Source organism: Teleopsis dalmanni, chromosome 1 (genome assembly GCF_002237135.1).
Source record: "Teleopsis dalmanni isolate 2A chromosome 1, ASM223713v2, whole genome shotgun sequence".
Taxonomy (NCBI): Eukaryota; Metazoa; Arthropoda; class Insecta; order Diptera; family Diopsidae; genus Teleopsis; species Teleopsis dalmanni.
This window is the reverse complement of record NC_051846.1, coordinates 204,186,266-204,207,406: the sequence shown is the minus strand read 5'-3', so window position 1 is coordinate 204,207,406 and position 21,141 is coordinate 204,186,266.

Below are 21,141 nucleotides of genomic sequence, written 5' to 3'. Positions count from 1 at the left end.
TTTACTTAATATACTTGGAACAACTGAGCAAATATGTGTACATAATGACACAAAACATACATATATACATATATATATTTATTTTCAATGCATTAGTGAATTTTTGTTCTCTAGCATAAAACTAAATATTTTGGATATAAATTTTAGGCAACTGAATAATTTAATTTTTTTTTTTGTTAAATTTAAAATTCACTTCGTAAAATCGCATTATAACTTAATCCTTCTCAGATCCAACTATTCATTATCTTTTGCTGGCTTTCAAGCTCATAATAGTATGTAAAGCCCTGTTTAATTATGCTCTTTGCTTTCGGAGTGCTAAATGTACATGCTGAGCTGAGCTGAACTGAGCTGAGCTGCTCAGTTTATACTGGTACACTTGGTATACTTACATGTATTCTTGCCGCTACTACTAAAGTTTCAAATGTTGGCATATGGCTTAAAATTTTAATTACAAGTACATAGACTCTAGTTGAAACCAGTGAACATAATTACTTTTTAAGGATGTTTAATATTTTTGCAAAATTAATTAAAACACAAATCATTTGTTGAAATGTGCCTAAGAGAATAAAACTGAAAATCGATGCAGCATAACGCAGCACTTACTTCGGATTAAAAGCACAACAGGCAGAAACAATTTCGCATTACGAGTATTTATACTTGGTTAGCAAATTACGGCAAAAATGCAAAAAAAAAAAATAATATCTAGAAAAACTGAAACTAAAAATAAAAATAGGAATAAAAATAATAGTACGAGGAGGAGTAATAAGTACTAGTAACAGTAAACCATCAGCAGTCAGCAGTCAACAGTCACCAGTCAGTATTCAGCAGTCACAACCTAGTATTCAGTAGTCACCAGCCAGTATTCGACATTGGCATGAAGGCTTCTATGTACGTCAACGGAAATAATTATGGGAATAACACAATGTCTCGCATTTGCTGTACTGTAGCAGCTGCAATTGTCAAGATTAAATGTTACCTCTTCAGAGATTTACAGTGATTTAACTTGATCGAGTTTGTTATTTTGATTCTCTTGATTATTTGTGTTGATTGCAAAACAGGACGTGACTTTCAGTTGGGTTAATTTAAAAAGAAGTCTGTCGGTAGCACATTTGTGATGGCACAGAAGCAGTGACACAAAGTGGATAACAAGATAGTAGTGTCTCCCTCATGCTATATACCATAGACAAACCATTTAAATATTTAAAGAAGTTGTCGGTAAGTGTCTTGCATGATAATTGGTTCCTGAGACAGGTGTAGACTTTTAATTGGTTTGCCAAACCAAATGTTAGATATGTTATTGCTGCAGGCATAATTTCAAATTAAATCCTAGGCTAGTGTGTATCGTAAGCTGACAAAACTCATATGATAAATTCACTTCTGCCAGTATCAAATACGATACACAAACAATAATGCACTGCATAATTTATACAATATCCTTAATAGCAAGCAAAGTTAAGCAAAGCAGAAAAAAAAACAAATGTGTCAGCATATTTAAATGTATGCGTTTAAGGATTATGCGTGAATGCGTAATTTGTGTGGCACAACAACAACAATGGCGCAAGTCCTTGCCACCGCACGCAGCATACATCAAAAATGTTTTAGAAAGAAAAAAGTAATAACGAAATTGGCCTAAAGAGAATTTTTACATTAAATTGATTAAATTTCAGCCAACCCAGTCGAAGGACTACCACTGATGAGGTGGGACAAACGGTTCTTGTGGCTTTTATGTTGGTTTGCGTTATTAGCTTCGAATAAGACAAACGCAACAAAAAAGCATATCTGTCAGGATATGCATGTACACAGGATATAATGCTGCTATCCGCAAGTAATATTTTTGTGTAACTGTACTTTGTCATACGGTTGACTGATGTACGACAATACTTTCAGGAATGATGAATTTCAATTGATCTTGTTAAATTGCAGAGAAATGCGAAAGACGAAATCCAAAATCCAAAAGACGAAAGACGAAAGACGACAGACGAAAGCCGAGAGCCACTGAAAACAAGGATTCGTTAAATAAGGACTTCACAATAATTTGGAATGAGCCAAAGTTTAGAATATAAAATAGATTTTCAGTTAAGGATAATGAATGCGAAAGCAACTTGATTGATGATGTGCTGATTGGCATGAATAAAATATGGAGCATTGGTTATATTTTAATTTTAAATTGCATGTGTTCTCAAATTAACAATGAAAATGATTAAAATGATGAAATGATGAATAATGAAAATTTAAGCTGTGCCCAAATAAAATTTGATGAACGAGTTCTAAACGCATAAATTATAAATATTTAAATTGAAGCCGTTGTATAGCTAAGAAATTGTCTAAAAATAAATCACCGAAATATCTATAGTACTTAAGCTTTTAAGGCGATTACTATTTTATATAATTAAAAATAAATTTTAACATTAATCAATATAAATTCTAAATTTTGGCTATAATCCTCTTTATCATTTTATTGCGAAACTCTAATGCATAAATAAAATATAACTGAAATTTTCAAGAAATCTAAATTCTAAATTGTATTACTTATTAAAAATTAAAATACATGTTGTATATAGATTTTAGATTTTAAATCAATTATTTGTTATTTACGTATTTTAATTATTTATAATTTAAAATCTCTTATTAGCTGCTTGTATTTTCCCCTTTGAACGCATTCAGATATTAGCAATAATTCCATAAGTGGCTAAAAGCTTCATCTACTCTACCATATAGTAATAAATAAAATTTAGTGATTTAAAATTATATATTGAATTCAATATTTAATCATTTAATTAAACATTTAAGTCTAAAATTTAAACTTTACATATTTAATTTGAAAGTTATTAGAAATTTATAATTTAAACATCAAATTAAGAATTTAATTTGTTAAATTTAAAACAATAATTATTAAATTAACATAGTGTTTTCATAGGCTAATTAGACAGTTTATTATTGTTGTTAAAAATAAAAATTATGGAAGAAATAAGTAAGTATTTTACAATTAATTTTTAGTTTTTCAAATTTGGCAGGGCATGAGTTCAATCCCTGGTACTTGCAGTTTAAAAAAATTATTCACGAATAATTAAATATAAGAAATAATTCCAAGACCACTGATGATGGGTATTTGGCAATACTCAAAACAGCTGTATGGCCAACCAAAAATTTAATTAATTAAAAATAATATAAAAAAATTTTTTGTTGTTGTAGTTCACTACTTTTTTAAATCTCTCTAACAATAGTTTTTATTTAATCGATATTTCGACTTTAGTCTGGAGCCATCATAAGGAAACTGAATTAAAAATATTTTCATTATTGAATTATAAAATAATAGTACCATACAGCAAAGTATTATTTCCCCTAAAAACTCATTGAAAATTAATAAAACTTCAGTGGTTATATTAACATTAAAAATAACCTTAGCATTATCATTAATAAAAGCTGAACTATAATAGTAAGACTACCCACAAATGGTCTAACAAGATCGGGTCACGCCAAACCAATCTCTTCTTTTCAAAAAAAAAACAAAAATCTACTCTATCTAAACAAATGGGATTTAAAAACATAGATGGGAGAGATAATTATTCACGGCCATTTGATTAAATATATATTGCAGTTCAAAGTGTCTAAAATGTACAAATGTGGACTATAAATGGTAAACATTGAAACATAACTACATATGCTTGGAGAATGCCCTGCTCTTGTATAAAGGAAGAAAATTTCCCACGAATCAAAATGATTGATTGATCAAAAAAAGGTTTTCGACTGTTCTGTATACAGATAGAATAGTCCAACAATGAGCGCAGTGTCATGAACAGTTAATGTTCGATTCCATATATCAGCAACAACTATAACTTTAGAGTATAAAGTCAGTAAGAAAAGTTAGTAAAGAACGGATAGCCGTGCATCCATATAGTTTAACCTATTTGAATTTTCTCAGACTGTCCGAAAATGGTAATTTACAATAAAAATTGTTATATCCAATACCCAAATGTCAAATAATTTAAAGAATGTGAGGGACACTAGTGTTTGATGTACAAAAGCTCAACCTTAAAGTAGAATGAATAGCCTAGGCAGATGATTGAAAATGACACAAAGTTAAAATTTTTATTATTAATGATACATTGTTTCCTTATTTCATTATTTTTAAGCATATATGTGCATAATATCGTGTGCTAAGTTTTAATTTTTTTTTTTGAAAAATTATGTTGGTTCCCCGTGATTTATAATCTCAATCGCAACTGTCATTATCATTTGTGTTCTTGTCAGTAACATCTTTATGAGTAGCTCTTCGCTCTTGCATGACAATTTTTATTTTTTTACTGATATTACTATCAAAAATTAATGCCGACAAAGAACAGAGAAGCAAAGGGAGATATATGAATATATATAGAGAAATATATTATATATTTTCAAATAAGAAATAAATTTTTTGTCAATAAAATTAATACCTCGCGCAGAATATAACCACAAAACGCAACATTTTGCCATTCAACATACAATCAACTTAAGTTTTGAAGTTGCGCTTTGTAGTTGCGTTTTGTAGTTGCAGCTTTTTACAGTACCACCACAAAACGAATCGTGTCGTAGCTATGTTCTGTGCAGATCATAATGCATATTTTGATCTTACAAAATGGATTTGGATGACAATCATGACTGTTAAAAGCTGACTATAATGAGAAATTGACGCAGAAGGTATGAATTCTCCAATTTCAACTTCTCTAAATACACATTTTTATTAAAAGTGTTTTAAAAACAGTTTTCTACTGATTTTTCGAAATCCAAGAAATACAACATTAGCATTCGTGTCATAGTCGACCAATTATTTTTATTTATCTTCATCTTATTAGTAACCGTCTTAATAATCTTCATCTCACTATAGTAATATTCGTCTTATTTATCTTTATCATATTAATCTCTATTTCTATCTCTATCTCTTTTTTTCCTACACCTTACAGTTATAATTCCAGTTTTGTGGGCTTTGTTATGATAAGTACGAGGAATATGCAAACAACAGCAAATTCGCAATAACATTGATGTTGTCGTGTGCAGGAGTTTGTATATTTGTTTAGTTTAAATGTGTGTATCAATACGAGCTCAGTGATGTATCGACTGCATTCGTGAGTGAAGTAAAATATTTATAGCTCTCCTAAGTGATATAAATTCATGTAAAATTTATTTAAACAAATGCGTATGCTTAACGCAAGGTGAGACACAAACCTAACCTTTTAATGAGAATATTCTTAACATCTGATTTAAGTTAATGATGTTATAGATTTTTTTTTAATATCAGAAGGAATAAATGAAACTGCGTTTCCTTTAATTTAAATTCATCGATCATTTTAATATTTCACGGCATAAAAATTTCCGATTTTTAAAGTAATTATTTTTCGTAAATAACTTTTGTAAGATTTATTATAATGTATAAATAAGTTCTTTACAAAAGCCCATCAGAAACATTTTTAATTAAAATTAAAAGAAGCAATTTTTCTTTTTAAAAATGTTGCCTTTTTAATGAATAAAAAAAATACATAATACATATATTATGCGCTGATATTCCAAAAATTGCCGTCCAGGGAGTCCTTTAATATTTGTCTTAAAATTAAAAGTTGATTTAAAATATATTTTTCTCAAAAGCAATATTAAAAACTTCTCAGACTTACATGACTTTGAGTTTGATTTTATACATATTTTTCATAAATTTAAAAATAATTCATTTCAATATTTTTCTATCATGTCAGAACCATTCATTTTTGTAACATCAAAAATTAACTTTTTACACCTTTGAACCTTAAAATCCTTCGTGAAAATAAAAAGCCAACTTATGATTTTGTAAAGGATTTAATAAATGTGAAAAAATTCAAAAAAGATAAATGGAAGCATAAAACTAAAAGGTTAAAATTTTTAAAGTAACTTTGTGCTTTTGATATCCTTTCATTTTCGTAAAAGGGTTTTTTTATATATATACTATATATATGTATGTATATATATATGTATTTTAGATTTTCACAGTCTTTTTTCGTCAGTTACAGACAGCCATTTGTCATCGCTTAATATGACAGCATCAAAAACTTGATACTTTTTTTGGGGGTCTTTATAAGCTGCTTGCTCTATTTATTATGTTTTTCGTATATATTTTTTTGTTATGATTTTTGTTTGAGATTAATATGATTGAAGTTTTTATTTAATTTTTTTGTTTTTTTTTGTCTCATTTTTATAAGGCATATTATACAGTTAAGCTATTATTTTTATATTCATATCTGTTGTATCAAGTTTTGCTGGAGGAGCAATTAATTTTATTTGTTAATAAGATTTAAGCTTTAATGCTAGGTCAGCTATCAAAACTGTCCTTTTTGTATTATAACTAAGTAAAATGATTTCAAAATAATAAAAACAAATGCAAATTAAGTCTTGGAAGGAATGCCATTAGACTAACGAAATTTAAGATTAACAGAAGTGGATTGATGGACACCTCTTAGAAGTTATATTAATAAATTTGTCTGTAAGCAATGTAGTCTACAAGATGAAACACACTTTGTATTGTACTTTAGTGCTGAAGAAAGTTGAAAAACTGTAAGTCAATGTTTTTTGTCTTATAATATATTCTATAATTAACGAGAAGTTTAAGGTGTTAACTTTTATATTGCCATTACTAGAACACTATTAAGTTAACACCTAATCGAGCTTATTAAGAATTCAGGAGCTGCAACGCTTTATCCACTCATAAAAAATAGAAAATGAAGGAAACCGAAATATCGTTTGACATGATCTTTTAAGATTTGATGAGACATCAAGTACGGTTTTCGGTTAGTTGGTTAAGGAGCGCTGACTCTGAGCGTTGAATTTGTTAGGACACGAGTTCGATTCCTGGTACTTGCAGTCTCAAATATAGTATTTACGGATAATTAAATACAAGAATTACTTCCAAGACCACTGATAATGGGTATTTGGCAATGCTCGAAGCAGCTGTATGATCAGTCAAAAATTCAATTAATTAAAATAATATAAAATGAATTTTTGTTGTTGTACTTCAGTACTGTTCGTAAAACCTCTTTATATATTATATATATATATATATATTATGTGTATATATTTAATTCTTTTTCATTTTCCACATTAGCGTAAAGAAACTAAACCCTTAAAATTTAAAGAACTATAAATATTAACTACTTTTAACTGAACATACTCCAAAAAAACCAATTCTTGATTATGAAATGAGCACACTACATACAAGTTTCAAGCCTGAGTATGAGTTACACATACACTTAACCGAATTCACTGAACACACTCCAAACAAAAACTAAATAACAATCAAAATCTTGTCAACTTAATAAGCTCAGAAACACTTGCAATTACGTATTTATATGAACTCATGTCAACACGCACACACTTATACACTCACACACACATACACGCAAATTTCTAACATACAGACAACTCCCCAGACAGATAGGAAGCAGCGCTTGTGAACATCAGCCATTGACGCACTCAATAAAAGTTTGCATTATAATTTTCGTCTTGTAAGCACTTCAACTGCACTGCCTACAGTACGACTAAGCAAGGTAAAAAAAACACAACAAAAAAAAATAATAATAATATTTGCAGCATGCAAATAAACAAACTAATACACATGCAAATTTACATGTTAAAACAGTGAAGTCTATCAAAATTGTTAACCTACAAACTTTTATATTCCCAAAATGCTCTTTACATCTTATTTACGCGCCGCTATGCACGCAGTGTTTTTGGTGGAAGTTGAAGTTGTTGGTAGCGGTAGCGGCAGCGGTAGAAGTAGGAGTAGGGGTAGTGGGTTAAAAGTAGTGTGAGGTTTTTATTGCTACTTTTGTCGCGTGTTCATATTTTCTATTCTATGTTCAGATTAGCATACGATGTTTTCTTTATTTTTGTTGTTTTGTTTTTAACTTGTTGTTTTTGTTTGTTTTGCTAACATTTTTTTGGTGGGTGTGAGCTTGTTTCCGCATGATATACCATACAATACATAGCGTGTAACCGTCACCACCCCCCACATTGTTTGTGTTATTATGGTCGCGAATAACAGACTAAAGCGGGTTGATGGCTTGCAAGTCGTTTTTGTTAATTTTAAATCCCAGTGGCATTATCAAGTATGCACAACTACAAAAATATGAGCAGAAAAAGTTGTTTTTATAAAAAATTGCAACAATAACAAGGCAATATTGAGTCCAATATTAAGTTCAAAATTTACAATGTGCGTGAGGGAATGTATGGTAATATTAAGAGATATGTCGTTGCTTGGAAAACAACTCCAACGTACATGACAACAGAAACTGTTTGATGACAATGTTGACAGGATGGTTGTAACAAATTGATAGCAATTGTTGATTAAAGGAAATAATAAAATATTAAAAGTACTTGAAACAAAATTAAATTATAGCTGCTATGTGAAGTTGAACTAGAGACCTTCCTTTACTCAAATCAAAATTTTTCTTAAGATTTTATTAGATTGTTACAGTACTTCATAGTTTTTCTTCTTCTCCTTCTCTTTTTATTTTTCTAATTTAAAATATTTTAGCTTTAAACTAAAAGCCTCTTAGTACTATGTAGACTTCACTTTTCATCGACAAGATTTTTCAAAATAAGTATCCAAGCACTATTTTTCATTTTAAACCAATAATTACATTCATAGCTCTTATTTATTGGCCAAAGATTATGCAAAAAATGGCGGAAGTCAACATAAATATACTTCATACACTGATATCCAGAACCATTACAGAAGCCATGAAAACCAACCTCATAGCTGCATAGGATATCTTCGTAGTTAGTCCTCCACTTACCATTTATTTTAAAATCAAAAACATGAGCTGGTACTCATAATGTTCAGAGCATTAGTAAGATTATAAGAGGAGATTCACAAAGCTATTACTCTCTTTATATGTTGTTCAAGTATACACATTTACGCAGCATCTTATCTTAAAATAATTAAAATGTTCAATCAGGAATACATAACTATTTTAATCAATTTTTTTAAACACATACGCCGCGACAAATATTTCATTGTGGTTATCATCTCATTGTAAATTAGTAACTATTTAAACACATAACTGGCCAAAAAGGTTTCATTATATAGTTATGATATATGAAATGTATATAATATAAGGATCTAAGAAAGGATATAAACCAAAGCTATCAATACCTTACAAATACTCCACTCATAAAATCTCATTTTCCACAATGTAATTAAAAATTTATTTCAACTTATAGAACTTTTGTTAGTACCTTCAAAGTGTATAACATTTCCCACTTTATAAATTTAAAATATTAATTACTATTATAAGAAGTAAATATATTGCAACATCATAAAAGAGTGAAAATCTTAAATATCTTAAATATTTCAACTGTTTACTTTCTTACTAAAAATAAAAATTATTTTTGCTTCTTAAATAAATATCTAGACTAAATCACTAAATGTGCACTAAATTCAAAACCATTTATTGCTGTGCATGAAGCAAAATGATAATCAAGAATTAGAGTAGCTGCAATTGAACCACTAACTTCCAAGTGCCTGCGGAGTGAGTGTGAAATAATTTTAGCAGAGCTGAATAGATTAGCATGCCAAGTCTTACCCCAAATCACAGGTGAAAATGTTTTCCTGAAATTTTATGCTGATTTCGTTTACAGAATGGGTGGATAAAGCCGTTCAGAGCCCCACACATAAAACATCAGTCAAGTACGAGCAGTTCTGTCTACTCGACTGTCAGTTTTCGAGTTACTGTGCTCAAGTATCTGTGTTTCCATGCATCCACGCCTGCTTGTCTGCATAATGTTTACTTTTCATTTAAATGAAATTCTCAGTTTCAATTTCAAATGATTTGCTTTTTTATTCTAATTTTTAACAAAACAAACGTTTTCGGTGGTTGAACTGTTGGCAGTATTGGCAGTGCTGGCAATGTTGGCAAAGTTGGCAACACTGGTGGCACTTTAAATGCATTGAATTCAAATCAAAGTTTTTTCCTTTTAGTTCTTTAGACTTTCTATCATGAACACTTTGAATGTGAATATTCAGTTTAATTTCTTTTATTTTTCAATAAAAAAAATGATTTATTTCATTTAATTTGATTTTGATTTTGATTTATTTTATTTTGTTATTTTAGAGTTCGATTGTTTCTGTATAAAGACTTTTATTATTGTTTCAATTCAAGTACGTGTTCTTTAAAATGCTTCCATTTAACAGTGAATCCAAATATTTGATTTAATTCCACGAAACGTTAAAAGAAATTTTAATTAAATGGTTAAATGGTACAACAACAAATGTTATAAAAAGGAGTAGAATTTTACTTTCGACACATACATTAAATTTGATATATTATGTATGTTTTATTAAAATATAAAATATAAAAACTTATTCTACTATTTGGACAAATGTACAATGAAATAAAAAAATGATATGAAAACGATATGCCATCATAAAAAATTAAATACAACAAAACTATATAAGTGTCCAACCCAGTCCAAAATTGTTGGACAACAATTTTCGAATTCTTACTTTAGACAAAAATCTATTTTAATTATTTCTAGAGATTCTTTTATAAAACATTTTTTAATATAAGATTATATCCAGAGTTGTTATCTCATTTGGGCACCCTGACTGTTTAGCATCATTCAAGATCAGATGACCACAACAAAATAAGGCACAACACTGTGGTATCATTTCAAACGGTGATGATGTGAGTCCTAAATGTTGGCTTTGAATCTTTTCCTAAGTATTAAATTCGCTACCCGTTTTTGACAAAAACTTGTGGGTTTTACTTAACCGTCAAAGTAAAAAAAAAAGAAAAATTAAAGAAAAAAATTAATACTGAAGTATTTTAAAACCTGCCAGATTATAAAAAACTATTTCTATTATATTTGAAGCAAAAAAATATTAAATTCCGAATTATAAAAATATATCGTAAATGTATTTAACGTAGTAAAGAAATATGAAAAAGAATTAACTGAATACAGGGTTTAACAAAAACACTGGCCTGACAAATTTGAGACATATCTTTATGGAAATCTATGAACTAATAAGCTTTGTGGACTTCCCAAACACACTTTTTTTGAAATCAACTTCAAAAATTGGTTCCGAAACTTACATTTTCATGAACTGTTTGAACAAAAAAGAAAAGTCTTTTGCTAACCTAGCAGGTTGGATTTGGAAATTAGTTTTTCGTGGATGAATGTCTATTATCAAAAGATGTGGTACCTAAATACTATTTAGATAAAGTAAGATAAAGTAGATAAAGTAGTTTTGTCAACCTTAAAATTGGTCTTGAAACCTAATTTTTCTTAAATGAGAGTGAGTGAAATTTTACCACTTCTATAACTAATGAAACCATTACAATATAGATTACAATATTACAAATAGTCAAACAAGCAGAAAATATATAAATAGTTAAAAATATAATGTATGTACCTAGGATACCACATCAGAAATCATCTCAGAAAGAAAGCTCTGAGCAGCTATCAAGAATGTTGAGGAACATATTGTCTGGGTGACCGCAATAACACTTTGAATTTAATGTAATTGACATCGATTTATCAAACAACCTTAGTTTGTAAATATGAATAATAATATATACATATTTATAATTTATTTCCCGGAATAGTAAGACAGTTGCTTTAAATTCGAATATTTACATGTTTTCAAAATATTTGTTACTTGTATATTTTTGACATATATATATAAGCATTAATTTAGTTATGAGTTTTTGTTCAATAAATTTTGTATTTCAATTGTTTTCCTTTATTTTCGCTATTTGTAACAAAATACATTCGTACGTTATAGAACTTTCTTTCAACTATTTAAAAGCAAAAATTAAAATTTTCCAACCGGAACGATACAAATCATGAAAGGATGCCACAGTGTAAAATCTATCAAATTTCAACTGCAACAAAATTAATTTATATAAACCCTGCCCAATTCCGGAACAGTAACATTAGCTGTAACAACCAAACTGCTTATAAACGATAACGCAGCAACGAAACTAAAGCTTGTGCGCTACTTAACAACGAATGGGCAATTAACAATGTTACACACACTTTGCTCAATTTACACATGAACGTGCAATATTGTGTATTTGTGGAATTGTAATTGTATAACGCTTCAGCATATGCGATAACATTTGCTTACGTTGCATTTTGCATACAAACAATTTTATTATAAACAATAGTGGCAACTACTCGAATATAATTTAACTATTTTTAAGGCAATAATAATATTTAATATTAAATGCTTAATACTAAATAGTGTATTGTGCATAGTGAATAGTGAATATTGAATAAATAAGGCTTAACACTTATAATACAAAGCCTTCATATCAACAGCAACTCATTAGTTGCTTTGTTGGTAGTTTTATTCATTAGTCAAAGCGTCAGGTCGGGCCGCCCTTTTGAGTCATAATATCCGTAACACACATATTTTCCTAGCATATCTTTAATTTAATATGAGAATCAAATTTTCGTCTAACTAAATAGATACTACTATATTTATATAAATATACATATACATATACTTTTCATGCACGCAATCACACACACATATGCTTAAGTAAATTATTTTCCCATTGGGCCACACAGGAGGATTTCATGCTTGCATTGACTTTAATGTTATGTTACGAGTTTGCATATAAGTTGTATGTTTCGAAGCCACACACACTCATACACACTCTCACACACTGTCGCATACGCACGCAGAGCTGCCATATACAAAATTTACACAATTTCAATTACGAATTCAATTCAATATTATACTTAATACTTAATATATAATTAGACACAAATGAATATTCAATTATCCGTGCACAAGTACTGGCAGCAAGCATTACATTTTAAATTATTTAAGCTCCAGGTATGTGCGAGCAACTGTCGAGCCGAGCAGAGCAAAACAGAGTTGAATCGAGCAGAACAGAGCAGAGTCAAGCGCTTTGCGTGCATTACACAAATTGAAATTATTTTAAATTTTAATTATTTATTCAGTTGCTATTACTGATGTTGCATTAAAAAAAACAAAAGTTTATCATAAAGTGAACTGAATTTTATAAGTTTAACTGCGCTACAACTGGTTCATTATATACTAAGAAAAAAAATTTTGAAAAATATAACAATTATTTGTCGTTCAATATAAGCGACTTAAAAATATATAGTATGTGAGTTCAATAAGTAGCTATCCGAAGGAGAAGTGCTAGCAACGCAAGTTGGTATTTTTTCCCCAACAACGGTGATAGAAAAAATACTTGAAAACATAGAAAACTGAAATCGTATAGCAATTTTTGTTAAAAAGAGCTTAAACCAAAAAGGAGTAAATTATATGACACCAAAATGAAGTACAGTGTGAGCCACCGGAAGCTAAGTTGAGACCTGTATGCAAGTCATATCTATAATAGTCTTAAATGACTAATAGGAACCCTATCCCAAAGTTATACAATACGGAATAGCACAAGTAACTTAAGTAACTTAAAACTATACGTAAACTATATAAATCAGAACGTAAACTATATAAACTATATTGATTGTTAATACAATTATTTATTATGATACATATATACATTATATTGTATTTATTATTATATTTTTAATTTTTGGTGAAAGTCAGCGTATCAATTTCATTTCACTTAACTGATCGACACGTCCCGGAGCCACTCGTCGAGTTCTACGGCCAAGTGTCTTTCATCATTACCAAAAATGACAATTCAAGCAGACTCTTGCGAACTACAACAACAACAACTTAACTGAGGAAATCAAATAAAGTCCAACCAGTCAATTTAATATTACATTAATAAGTGTAGGAGTATTTACATGACGAAATGTTAAGCAAAATCTTACAGTCACTTTCATTGAAAATAATGATTATGTACCATTTAACAAATGATCTTGGAATGGCAACGAGTGATGTGGAACGCTGTACAGAGACACAATGAATTCAATCCCTTTGACTGGCTTTCCCTTTTCAAACAAAGTGTATTAAAGCCTTCATATTTTTTGCTTCAACTAACGAAAGAAAGTCTCTTCAACTGCATTTCTCTGTTAAATTAAAGTATGTTAAAGTCTTTATACTCTTTGCACCAACTAACGAAAGAAAATCCCTACTACTGGATTTCTCTCTTCAACTAAAGTGTATTAAAGCTTTTATACTCTTTGCTTTAACAAACGAAAGATGAATGTCGAGAAGTGTCCGCTTAAGACAGTGTTTACTTTATAATTAAACAGTATAAAATAAGTTATAATGCAATTCTTACCTTATGTATATATATAAAAATTTTAAATGTTTGTATGCGTTTTCAACGTTTATAGTTATATTTAGAACAAAATTCACTAAATTATTAAAATCACATATTTTTTAATCGATGCTACACTTTACACAAAATTAAAAACTTCTATAAAAAGTAATAAAAAAAATCTCAGAATATGCAAACAAAACCGATAACACCCGATACACTTAAGCACAATTTTAACACTGAGAGTATAAAGCTCAATTTCAGCTGAATGCACTTGCGATATCGAAGAGAGTGAAATGGATAGCAAAAGTAAACATATTTACACTAAAGGGCATAACAACAATGAGCATCAACTAAGGGAAAAACAAAAATAATTTGTTTTTCTTGTTGAGTGCAAAGTACGAGAAGTAAACCTACTACATTTTAATGCATTAGCAAAGACCATTCAATAATTAATGCTCTTTGCAGTAGCTTTCAAGATCACTCAATTATTATCAAAAGTAAAAGCAGTAAAGTTTGAGAAAAATATTTGATTTATATACATACATACACAATTATATATTAAAATAATATCGGATGTATAACTTTCTAAAAATTTTAACATTATAAAACACACCTTTTGCATATAACAGCCTTAAAAATCATTTAATTTTCTTGCACACTCCTAATAGTTCTAAAGATTAAAATAAATTATTTAATCAAGTACATAATTATATGAAAATATTAATACATACATAATTTTCTAAAAATTTTTTATAATATTATATTGCATAATTATATGAAAAGAATAATCAATGTATAATTTTCTTAAAAATTTTTAAAAAATTATTTTGAAATTCCAATTTAAAAGACCAAATGAAATTACCACAAAAAAAATTTTGATATATCAAATAACATTAAAAATATTTTGATTACTCAATAAAAAATTAAATGCGAAAAGAGAATAAAAACAACAACAAGCATACTACAGCGCAGTATACAACAGCAATAATAAAGTGAATTCGAATTAAGCTCATGATACGCGCATTAAATACAGTTCATTACCAGCAACAACAATGTAAGCAGTAGCAGCAACAACAACAATAACAAATATAACAGTCAACACTCGCTGTGACAGAAATAACTAAAGCAGCTGTCATCGCTGATATACAGGAAAACATCAAAAAAATTACATTTCATTAAAATCAAATAATAAAAAGAACACAAGAGATGTAAAAAAAATTTCAAAAACATAAAATAAAAAAAATAAAAAATAAAAAACAACAACTAAGTAAATACCCACAAAAAAAAATGTAATACAAAGTAATACATTGAAAGCGAAATTTGATTGGATTAGAATATGGGAACGCAAAGTTTAGGGCACAGTTAACGCAGTTGATATGCAAACAAATCATAAAACTCAAATCTGCAGGATATGCGTGCCTTACAGTGAAAGCTACCAAAAAATAATATTATTAAATAAAACATAAAAGCAATATGATGCAAAATACTGTTGCCGCTACCACTGCCGCTGCTGCTGCTGCTCTTTAGAAATTCATATTGTAATCAACGTTTTTTTGTTTAGCCTTTTTTTGTCTTTGGTTTTGGCCCCCGCTAATTTTTCCATGTGCCGCTATTGCTTTTGCTTTCACTGTTGCTATTGCTTTTGTTGTTTTTGTTTTTGTTTTATTTGTTTTATTTGCTGTTATATCGAATCAAAATTATAAGCAAAAAGTTCCACTTTTGCAGAGTGTTTTTTTGGAGTATTCTAGTGTTGTCGTTGTTGTTGTTGTGATATGTTAATGTTATTATGTTAATAATGCTACTGATTACTTTGGTAGCATTGACAGCTGACAATGGCTGGCAATCAACGAAATTGCATATTAAAAAAAAAACGGCAAAATGTGCTCATAAAGTGAAAAATAATAATAAATAAATAAAATTAATTTAAATGAAATCAAATAAAGTCCAAACAATCAATTTAATATTACATTAATAAATGTAGGAGTATTTACATGAGTGCGTATAATGGCTACTTGTTTTTTTTGGGTCTTATGCGTGCACATAATTTGATCCAAAAAATGATCCAATTTTTTTTTTTTTGGGTCATTTGACTGTTTTTCTGTAGAAAGAAAATTTATAACAGCATTTAAATTTATGAAAACTTATTCAAATATAATTTAATAGTTTGTATGAAATAGCAGGAGGTCGCACATGTGGTTGATTTCCTGTGGTATAACCCAGATTTAATGGAATTTTACCAATAATAACAAATTTCATTTCACACATACATACATTAATGGATATTTTCTTTAAAATTTTCAAAATTTTAGAATTAAATTAAAATTTACTTTGCTGGATAATGTAATGATATAATATTGAATCTGAACATGTTTACACACATTCCATTTCTAAGATTTGAGGTCACGTTTTAACAAAAAACTAAGAAGAACATACAGAAAAGAAGAGAAGAGAGAGATAACTGAATAATTTCTGTGGAAATGAATTTTTATTATAGAAGTTGTCGAACTAAAGTCTATGAAGTCTATGTTTCCAAACAGAGAACTTAGACAATGATCACATTCATTAACCACGTAGGTTGATTTAAAAACTGAGATTTTCATAACCCGTACCGTAGTGGCTATGGATAAGACCCAAAGTAATGCATGTGGAATGACTGTATTCAACATTTTTATCTAATGTGGAGTTGCATTTTACAACCAGGTGCTGTACACCAAAAAACAGTAAAGCTGTTAATGAGCCTTACTCCATCCCAATTAGGTAACTGTATCCAAACAGAGCTTTAATTTTCAAAAAAAAAACTTAAAAAAAAAAATATCAAATATTATTTGTATTCATCTTGCTTGCACTCATCTAATTTATAACAGTCGTTAAAAATATTTTATTCCAATTAAAAAAATTTATTTTCGCATTAGAAAATGATTTATCATATAATATGTGCTTTAATAAGCTATCTTACATTGGGTTATATCGGCGTTCCTAAGGATCCACTTGGGTCTATTGGCCCATTGTATTACAATATAAAAAACTCAAAGGTTCTAAAATTACCTCAAATCTGTGGCAAACCTTTCATTGCTTTTTGAAGAAGGTTTTGGCGTTGGCCAAGTCCCTCCAGACAACAAGCCCCTAAAATAGTAAATCGGCTTTGTGTAATAACAAAACATATGTAAGGCTCTTTCATGTTATCCCTAAAATTGCGATAGGAATAATTCAATATGAAGTTCAATCTTTTAACATAGTTTCCGATACGGCTGAAAACTCTTTTAAGAGACAATTAGTCTAGAATCCTAGATTTTCACGAGGCATCTCAATGAGAGTGTTAGATTTATTCATAAAATAACGCAGCCAACTTGCATACAGTTATGCATATGGTGTAGTCATTCCATTTCTTAGACTATTTTACTTAAAATATATCAATATCATATTGTAGTGACAACTCTTTTGATAGACAACTGGTCTAGGATTCTAAATTTCATCGTAAAAATTTAAAAAAATGTAATCTCTTTCGACTGATTATCCCGCTTAAAGTTTACTGCCGATAAGTGTCTGTTCATACACAGCTCTGCTTAATTAGTTAATTTATTAGTTAATTTAAAATGAAAATAAGAAATGCAAAATCCACAAAACTGTTATTAAAAGCACTTTATTAATTTGATCCTCCCTCATAATTTTCTAAATTACACATAAGTTTGACTTGAAGCATATCACCCACAGTTAAGTAAATATGCATTAAATATAATGAAATGAAAATGCACATATTTGATTTGAAAATGAAAAACATAAATAAGAACATAACAATATTTGCCAAACAAACAAATGCAAAATAAAATACAAGTGCAGAAAAAAAAAAATAAAATGTAAAACAGACGATAAAACTGGCAAAAAGCCTACTACTTGGAACACTTCCCCCGTTATTAAATGTTTTACGCACAGCTAAATATGTTATGGCGTTCAAAATGTCATTTTAAATAAAAAAAAAAACAACAACAACAACAGCAACAGCAGTAGTAAAAGCCAAACATTATAACGTAATATATGCTAAATCAGCTCTGGCAACAATTATGTCAAATGCCTGTGTAACCGCAACGTTAGCAAATGGCAACGGCAATGGCAATGGCAATGGCAGGGGAAGCTCGCTAGCAGTAGCAGTAGCAGCGATTTAGCATTGTTGGCAAGAGCATCAAAATGTTATTAACATATTTAAAAGCAACGCAGCGTGTGTTAGACAAAATTATTTTTGTTTATGTTTTTCGCTAATACACGCACGCACTCAACAGTTACAGCTTACTTCCTACTTCCTGCTTGCTGTTTGCTGTACGCTGTAATGGTGAGAAAGGAGTGAAATCCTATGTGCCACCATGTAGCACTAAACTTGCTTTATATACGCAATATAAGAATTATTAATTTTTTTTTTCATTTTTTGATATAAAAACAGTAAAATCTCATATTTCTTTTTCAAACACATTTTATATATACATTTTTTTTTTTGTTTTATATGAAATTATAGCTTGTAATTAAGCAGCTTAGCGGGTGCGTGCATATATTTTCTTTAAGTTTTAATTAAATCATCAAAAAAGCTCTACCTACACAATAAGGTCTGAGGTATGAGTACGTGTACATAAAAAACATGCTTCTTCTTCTTCTTTTCTTTTTAATTAGAGACACGAAAAATCTTAATAAAAAGAAATTGTCGCCACAAAAAAAGGAACTTCATAATGCTTTTATGAGTAAATATGTCATTAATTTTCCTTAATTTAAAATAAATAATAAACAAGCTGCCTTAATGAATACAATATTCCCCTCCATGGCAGGGCATTTGTTGCTATTGTGCTTACATTTTACAGGTGAATTAGGGAAGAAGTTTTATTCACAATTTCCTTTCTTCGGGCAAAGAAAGCAAATAGCACTAAAATTTATTTTGCTATAAACTTTTTATGTTATTTATTAATTTTTTTTTATTACTTAAATATGCCCAGAACTATGGAAGATTATTCCACTTAAATATTTTTAATATTTTATACTTCGCAGTGTATATGGGTCAATGTTTGAATGACTGAACTGTTATTGAAAATTCTTCCTCATAGTCAATAAAATAAACCCATAAACTGAAATTACTTTCATACGAAATTTTTTTCTTTTATTAAAAATAATTTTAAAAATTCAACAATTTTAAGTATTTGTATAGATTCCTCAATATTCATAATTGCATTTAAATTCGCATTATATTTTTATATTATTAGGAGATTTTGAATTATTTTTTACTGCTTACAGCATGGACTAAGGCAGGAAATATGGTATGATTTGTTATTTGTATTTTTAATATTATTCTTTGGTTTTTGTATATCAAAAGAATTATGAATAATTAATTTACTGAAGAGTATATTAAACTGAGAGAAAATTTTTATACAGGTATTAAGTTTAGAAACCGTATTCTCTTATTCGTAATACAGAAATATTATTCCGAATTTGGCATGGTTAGCTCAAACTGATATCGAAAATATCTATGGATTGCTTATGGTCTACCAACCTATCGATGGTTCGTTTGCTTTGACAAACCAGCACAACGAGTCTTCTACAATAGCTTTAATTTATGCTAGAATACAAAGCAATAGAGACATGTGGTTAACAAGTTAATTATCTACCCTGAACTGCATGCTTACAGAGAAAATAAACTAAGTCAGATATTATTTCTTCGTGTCTGTCACATTTTGCAGCTAATAGATACATTTTTTGTTAATTTAACAAGTTTTTGGTCCAGCTAACTACACTTTTGCTTTTTTAAGCCAGTTTTGTGCAGTTAGCTAGCACTTTCGATTTTTTTCTCTACTCCTTGGTGGTGGCTGGAACTTTGAATTGATTTTATACTTATTCTTATTGTAGACTTAAAACGAATAAACCTATTATGACCGAATATTTTCCGACACCTAAAAAGCTTTAATCCTATTAACAATAGTGCTGTTGGCTGCTTAATCTCGGAAGTTTCTCCTCTGAAGTTTCGACCCCTTACAAAACTCCTTCGACTTTTTAATAGCCATACTCTACAAGCTCCTCTTTACACTTAATCTTGTACTTCAGTAAGAAGTATTCAGATGCTTCCATCACATCTAACTATATCCGCGTCTTTCGTGACTTTTATTACAGAATCTTTAAATAACATACCCTTGCACTTGTTCTGTAGCCTCACACCCTCTATCTTTCATTCTATACCCATGTCTTTAAATAACCTACCCTAGCACTTACTCTATAGCTCTACACGCTCTACCTACCAGTTTTCCTCCAATACCAGGCCCTTGCCTTCTGGCTTAGATAAACCTTGATTGCTAAGTTACTGAGTCTACAGATTTCTACCACTAGCCGAATGCTCGAAATCTTCTCTATTCACTCCTATGACGTGCTTTTAGTTGGCTAACGTCCCACACTGTGAATTTCGCTGATTTCGACATATCGCAATAACAAAAAATATCTTCTCAACTTTTCGATACTTAAAAAGAATCACCTCTATGATGCACAGAGAAGAATTCAAGTAGAAGAAGACTGTATGAATGTGTTTAATTAATATATATAATGAATTTAGTAAAACATATTGATATTTTAAACATTTATGAAATATCAGAACTGGCTGTAGATTTGGAAGTGTAGCTGATAACCTTAAATATCAAACGCACAATACAAGGTTTAATTGCTGACTATATAGTGCAGATTGGTAGGAGCAAACTTAAGTAATGAAATATATGATTACCCAAAACTACATCAAACAGACACTTTTTATGAAAAACATATTAAAAGCATATCAAGACTTAAACGAAGAGACTAAAATTAAATTGAGTGCTTACCTAAAAAAAAACTTATAGTGAAATTTGTCATGCAAAGTTAGACTACGACCCTCAAAGCATTAGACGAAATATCGAACCGAATATTGACTATTGAT